Source organism: Tenrec ecaudatus, chromosome 9 (assembly GCF_050624435.1).
Source record: "Tenrec ecaudatus isolate mTenEca1 chromosome 9, mTenEca1.hap1, whole genome shotgun sequence".
Taxonomy (NCBI): domain Eukaryota; kingdom Metazoa; phylum Chordata; class Mammalia; order Afrosoricida; family Tenrecidae; genus Tenrec; species Tenrec ecaudatus.
The window spans coordinates 127405235-127411890 of NC_134538.1; positions in this window are offsets into that span (position 1 = coordinate 127405235).

Here is a 6656-nt window from a genome sequence, read left to right on the forward strand (position 1 = left end):
GGTTCCAATTTTATAGGATTTTATGTTGAATTTCTAGCAATCTATTGAGTATCTCTTCTTGGATGACCACACCCACCCCTCCCACTACCATCAAGTCAATTCTGATTCAGGGTGAGCGACCCTTTATAAGATTTCAAGACCAAAAAAAAAAAAAAGATTTCAAGACCAGATCTTTACCATAACCCACGGCCTCATTTTCATTCTCAGAGCAGCTGGTGGTTTCAAACCACGGACTGACCTTGTGGTTAGCCGCCCAATTCTTATTGCACAGCACCAGGAGGCCTCCTTTGATGACCAGTGGGCATACGCACTTCATGTGTGCATGACCGAACTCAGATTTTCAACCAGCCCTGGTACAATAAAATGTGCTCCTTTCCCCACTTCTGTTTTCAATTATTGTCACCCTGATCCGCCCACTAGCTCAAGACGGAAACCTGGGAACAAGACCAGCTCTGTGATTTGCAGGCCTGGAGCAAAGGGGGCTCCTTGTTCAAACACAAAGAATGTCAAGATGGGGCCAGCCGAGCAGTCAACCAAGTATGGGACGTTTTCTACGTGGGGGCCTATACAATTGAGCAAGTCTCAGACCAGAAGGCTGAGCCTACCTAAAAGCCACGCCGGACACACCCCTCCCCTTTAACCCGCCCTGCCCTGGCCCCCCTTATAACGGACCTCCAGCCCTGCTGTTTTTACTTTTCCCGCAACTGACCAACATGGCCCCCCCACACCAACTTCACTGCCCTCCCCGTGTCTGAACTGAATATCAGCAGGATCAGAATGTCTGCTTCTCGTGCCTCCATCTGATTGGAACCCCCAGGAGGATTTTCCAGAGGCGTTACCTTGATCATTTGGCTCACGTGTTTAAAATCCTCCGGTGCCTCCCTCTTCCCCCGCACCTGAATGAACTTCCCTGTTCACAACACACTCAAGCTAAGATGGCTCTTTCTGCCCCCATCAACTCGGGGACCAGCCACGCCTCTTTGAAGACTTGGCTCCAACAAGACTTTCTACACTGCACTCTCCTCCGGCACCATGTAAAAGCCTGTTGCGTGACATCATGCTGTAGCTATTGTTTATGCCCTTCCCTCCCTGTAGACAGGGAGACCAGACAGGATGGTGTAATATTCGTTGTTGGGGTTTTTTTTTTTGCATGCAAATCACCGAGCATCATGAGGTACATGGTAGGTGCTCGATAAATGTTCCACAAAAGGAAGTAAATAAAGTCTGGTCGGTCTGCTCTGCTCTAATCCCCCGTGCCCACGTTCTCCCTAGCATGAATTTATTTTGAGTCAAAGATAAGAAGACCTGTCACCATCTGATTTGAGTTCATTTCAGGAATAATTGCAAATTTCACGCATAATTCCTTCCTCCCTGTTGTGTGTTCCAGGCAACTTCCTGTGATTTCTGAAGAGAGCACACATGTCGGATGAACGATCCACTCCTTTCATATCCAAGTCACTCAAGGCTTTCCTCCAGCTGATGGCCATAGCTGGACTCTGGGCCTCCCGGGTCCTCCCCTGATGTAGCTGCTTGGGGCTAAGGCAGTCCCTTCTGGAGAGCTCTGCTATCTTTTGAATGACAGATGAGATTGCATCTCATTGACTGCTCCTCCCCCAAATGGGTGACGGTTATCTCCCCGAGGCCTTCCTTATTTTTGTTTGAAGGAAAAGAAAGAGAAATGCTTTCAAGGGCACATTAAACTTGGACACGGTCTTAGAATGCCACTTATCCACCTCATTTTAAATCCAAGATCGACAGGGAAACCACAAAGAAGTCACAAGTGAGCCTTTGATCTTTGGAAACCTGGTTATTATTTAACATTGTGTTCGTAGGAAAAAAAATACTAGCCTTTTTTTCTTGGAACTTTTAAAAAAATTGGGTTGAAGTGGGGTTTTTTGGAGATTCAGAATTGATCTGGGACAATGAGCTCAATGACCAGTCAATTCAGGGCAAATGCCACCCACCTGGCATTTCCCTGCATGCCCCTTTTCTAATAGCACAGCCATTGGGAACTATGTGCTCCATGTCTTGGTCCTGGGAGTTCTTTGATGGCAAGGACTGTATTTCATTTGGCATTGTGATCGGAGCAGGTAGCAGATTTCCTGGCATATTGTAGGCACTCAATAGCTACTTGTTGAATGAAGAAATAAAATGGGATAATTCTGTCTTCTAGCAGTCAAGGGAGAACATAGGGGTCATTCCTGTTACCCCCTGTAACATGGAGACCATCAGGGCCTGCACTGGACCTGTAAATGGACTTCAAGCCTTAGACTGTAATCATGGTCTGCCTAACATCCAGTCTCCCTCCATCTGGTAATATCCCCTGGATTTTCCAGGCTTGAATAACTTCCTCTTCAGTTCCAGCTGACTTAATTGGGACAGGGCCAGTCTCTCCATGGGAGGCACTGGATCCCTCAGGGGCACCTGGCAGCACCGTCCTGACACTGGCCTTCAGAGGAATGACCCAGTGAAACTCCTATGGCGCACACACAGTTTGCTCGGACACATGGGAGGTCTCCCTGAGTCACCATAGACTCGATGGTAACTGTGTGGGTTTGTTTGTTTGTTTGTTTTTAAAGCCCGCCATGAACTCTAGGCTACGCCGTGCATGTTCATCTCTCATAGAACTGGCTCAGGGACGGGTATTTGACTCAAATTTTTCCTGCTGAGGTTTTTGTGGGGCTCACAGGGAGGAGAAACTCTTTCCCCAACACTGGGGACTGTAAGGACATCAGCCTGGACCTGGGGGAAAAGCATCAGCCTGGACCACAGAAAAGCAGAACTGAGGTGGGTCCGGTGGCAGAACCCTAAGGACAACCTTCGAGTTTCTCGCTCCAGATCCATGTTCTTTGCCGGTGAATTTTCTCTGGACATACATCATGGGAGAGAGGGAAATGACCTTTACCTTTCGGAGCCTGAGATTTACAAAGCTTTTGTTTCTGTTATTATTTCACTTGGACACAACCTAGTTCATCCTGCTGGCGGCAGCCAGTGCTTTTAGACACTGTCCTAACAACGGCGTTCCCCCAGAAAGCCCTGAGGACCTGCTGCTGCAAAGACTGCAGCCTAGGAAACATCGTGGAGCAAGACTACTCCGTCCTACAGGGGGGCCCAAGAAGGCAGCAGGGGGATGCTTTAGATCCCGAGGGAGATGGGATGGCACATGAATTCTACCTGTGCCAGCCCATCCTTCCCTCTCTACAATGCCAGCTGCGGTTAACAGGGATGCCATAGAAAGCTCTCCTGCAGACAGGGTTTCTCAGTCCAGTATCTAGCCTTTGCTCATGGATTTTGGCACCTGGTTGCTCCCTTGGCATTTTCAAACTGAGTGGGAGAGAGATTACCATCGCAGGTAGGCCTACAGAACCTTAGAATTCTTTTAAAGAAAACGCTATCAGATTTATGCAGGATTAATTTAAATGAAGTCAATTAAACACATTTACGACTTGGTTACTACTCCTGTGGCCAGGGTTCACATTCCTGGCATAGGATATCTTCCCCTGCACGGTGGTGAGTTAAAACCGTGCTTATTGGGGAGAAAATTCTTTTTGTTCTCCTTGTGAACTCTACTTCACGTGTAAAAGCATATTTTTTACTTAATAATATTGCACCGTGTGTAAAGTGACAGTTCCTGGCTTCCAAGGAGGTTTAACTCAGTGCACACTAATGACAGGGGACCTGATGAGCCGTGGGGTGATCTCAAGACCATCTACATGAAGAAAGCAAAAAAGCAATCGAGTGCAAAGAAAGAAAAGTTCAGAGTGGATGTCAGAAGAGACTCTGGAACTTGCTCTTGAATATAGAGTAGCGAAAGCAAAGGGAAGAAATGATGAAGTCAAAGAAATGAACAGAAAGTTCAAAGGGCACCTGGAGAGGATAAAAAGCACCTACGGACCAATCACGGAGAGCAGCGATGGTGTAAACTATGAAAATATAAATAATTTATAAATTGTCAAAAGTTCACAAAGATGGGAGGGGGAAAACAGAGTAGCTGATACCAAGGGCTCAAGTAACAAAAATGTTTTCGAAATGATGGCAACACATGTACAAATGTCCTTGATACAGTTGATGCATGGATTGTTGTTAGAGCGCCAATAAAATGATTTATTAAGAATAAGAACGTGACGTATGAAATCCAGGATATAGAAACAGCAACTGGATTGGAGTGAGTGTGGCAGGGGATGGTGCGAGGAAACGTGGAGTTAATGACCAGTACAAGACCGAAGAACGTGTTCTTCTAAAACTGATTGTGGGGATAAGTGTACAACTCTTCTTGATGTCCTTGAACTACCGAACTACATGTGACTATATGCCAGTATAACAGTTGGAAAAAAAGTATTATAAGGAAATGTGCAAAGATGTAGAGTTAAAAAAACCAAAAAGGAAGAACACGCTAAGCATATCTCAAGGTGAAAGAACTGAGGGAAGGAAAGCAAGTCTCCACCAACCAGTCAGTGATACTGGCTACATTTTCACACTGTGCCTCATTCTCGGTTTTGACCTTCTGCTGGCACCATTCCAGGTACTCGAGTGGGCCTGCTTGCAGCCCTGCCCGTCCACTAGGAGCAAAGTCACAGTGCACGAGAAAGGTGATGCCTTCTGCTCAGGGAGAGATTGACAGCCATGGGAACCCAAGGTCGCTGAGTCAGCATTGACTCAATGGCAGTGGTGGCTTACCTCCTCGCCTTTGCTTCAGAGTAATCTTGGACCGGTTGGTGTCTGGTAGAAGATTTTTAAAAGGAAGTCATCACTCAGAGGTGGCACTGTGTATTTTATGAGCCAATCTGTTAGTTAAAAGCTGGCCTCAAGGGATCATTTCTGTTTGAGGCTTAATGTGTATCCCAGGCAATCGATTGTCTCTCGGAGTCCCCTTGTCTCCATCAGACCAGGCCGTCTAGACATTTTCCATATAGTTCTTCCATCTGTAAGGATCCGTCCTTTGTGACCCTGATCATTTAGAGTTCCTTGTAGGCGCCTACTCAATTTGATGCTGGTGATTTTCATTAAGGACTTCCAATGTATCTGTGAACCAAAAGTTTGGAGGTTCAAGTCTACCTTGAAGCACCTCAGAAGAAAGGCCTGCAAGTCTACTTTCCAAAAATCAGCCACTGAAAACCCCAGGATGCCTGGTTGCCACTACTGACCATTTGATACTTACCTTTAGAAACACATCGTCATGAAACTCAGTTTCTCTCCTGAGGCCCATGCCACACCTTCTGAGGAGTCCCCAGCCTCCTATCGGGTACATAGTAGGGACCAGGAAATGTTTACTAGCTGAAATTTAAAAAACCAAACAAACCTCTTATTCAACCTGTATTTTGAACCTGCTAAGGTTCAGGCAGAAGAGTCCTGGTGGTGTCGTGAATTACATGTTGGGTTCAAAAGCACCAGCTGTTCTGTGGGAGAAAGATGAGGCTTTCTACTCCGGGAGAGAGTTACAGTCTCAAAAACTCACAGGGGCAGGTCTACCCTGTTCTACAGGGTTGCTGCGAATCAACTGGGTTCAGGAGCAAGTGATGGGTTTGTAGGGAGAGGTGAGATTAGACTGGATTGTTAATGATTGCCTGGAGGGGCCCAGGACGCAGGCTTTAATTAGCTAGCTCAATGCACTGCTGCTTCTCATGATTTACACTGGGAGCGGATCCTAATTTCCAACCCCCTATTTTACCCCTGGTCTGAGCACCTTGCAGAAAAGATGCAAGTGCTATTAAAATCTGTCTCTTCTCTCCCAGAGCAGCAATCTTGCCTCATCTCTCCCAAACAGAAAGCCCTCCGCCTTCTAGATGAATTAACTCTGTGACCGCAGACCCGCTCAAAGAGAACATGCCGGCTCATCTGGAAGGAGAGCATTTACTTCATCACGCGGCTGGCTTTCAGTTGCCAAGGCTGCTAATCAGATTTATGAAGGCCAGCCCACCCAGAGCCGCGCGGCTGCGTCTTAGCGCATCGGAAACAAGTCAGCACGAGGTCTCACCCCAGGATGAGGCGCTGGTGCAGACCCTGGGCCATTTGCCAGACCAAGGTGTTGGGGGGTGCGTCCGTGCCATTCCTGATGAAATGCCATTATTAATCTCCATTCTAGTACGGATCTCTAGGCCAAATGATGTCTCCGTGGGCCTAGAACTAGGGAGCTGACAACCCAGCTACTGACCAGGATTTTTTCATCCAGGTGGCTGACCTTTGACTTGGCCGAGTCCACCTACCTAATCAGTGCCTTCCAAACCAAGCCAAACTCACTGCCGTCCAGTCGACGCCGACGGACAGTGTGAGAATTAGTAGGTGCTTTAACGGCAATCTTTCACTCTTCAGTAAACATTTCTTGAGCACCTACTATGTGCGAGGCATTATGCGAATTCTTATGATATCTATGATATGTAGGGAAGGCAAGGGTTAGCTGACCTGTACACTGTCGGGAAGAATCAATAAGGGTGACACTCTAAGATGAGGGAAGAATGGGGCAGTTTTCTATTTTCAGTCAACACACACATAAATGACAACAACCACGATCCAAAAGGAGATATAGCCAATAGGTAACAACAAACGGAGTTACTTTGGGGGGAGGAATAGAATTGAGGTTGGCATAAAGGCTAGAAAGGGACTTCTGGCTTATCCGCAATGTTTTAACTTTTCTTTCTTTTTCAAGCAAGGCTTGTGTG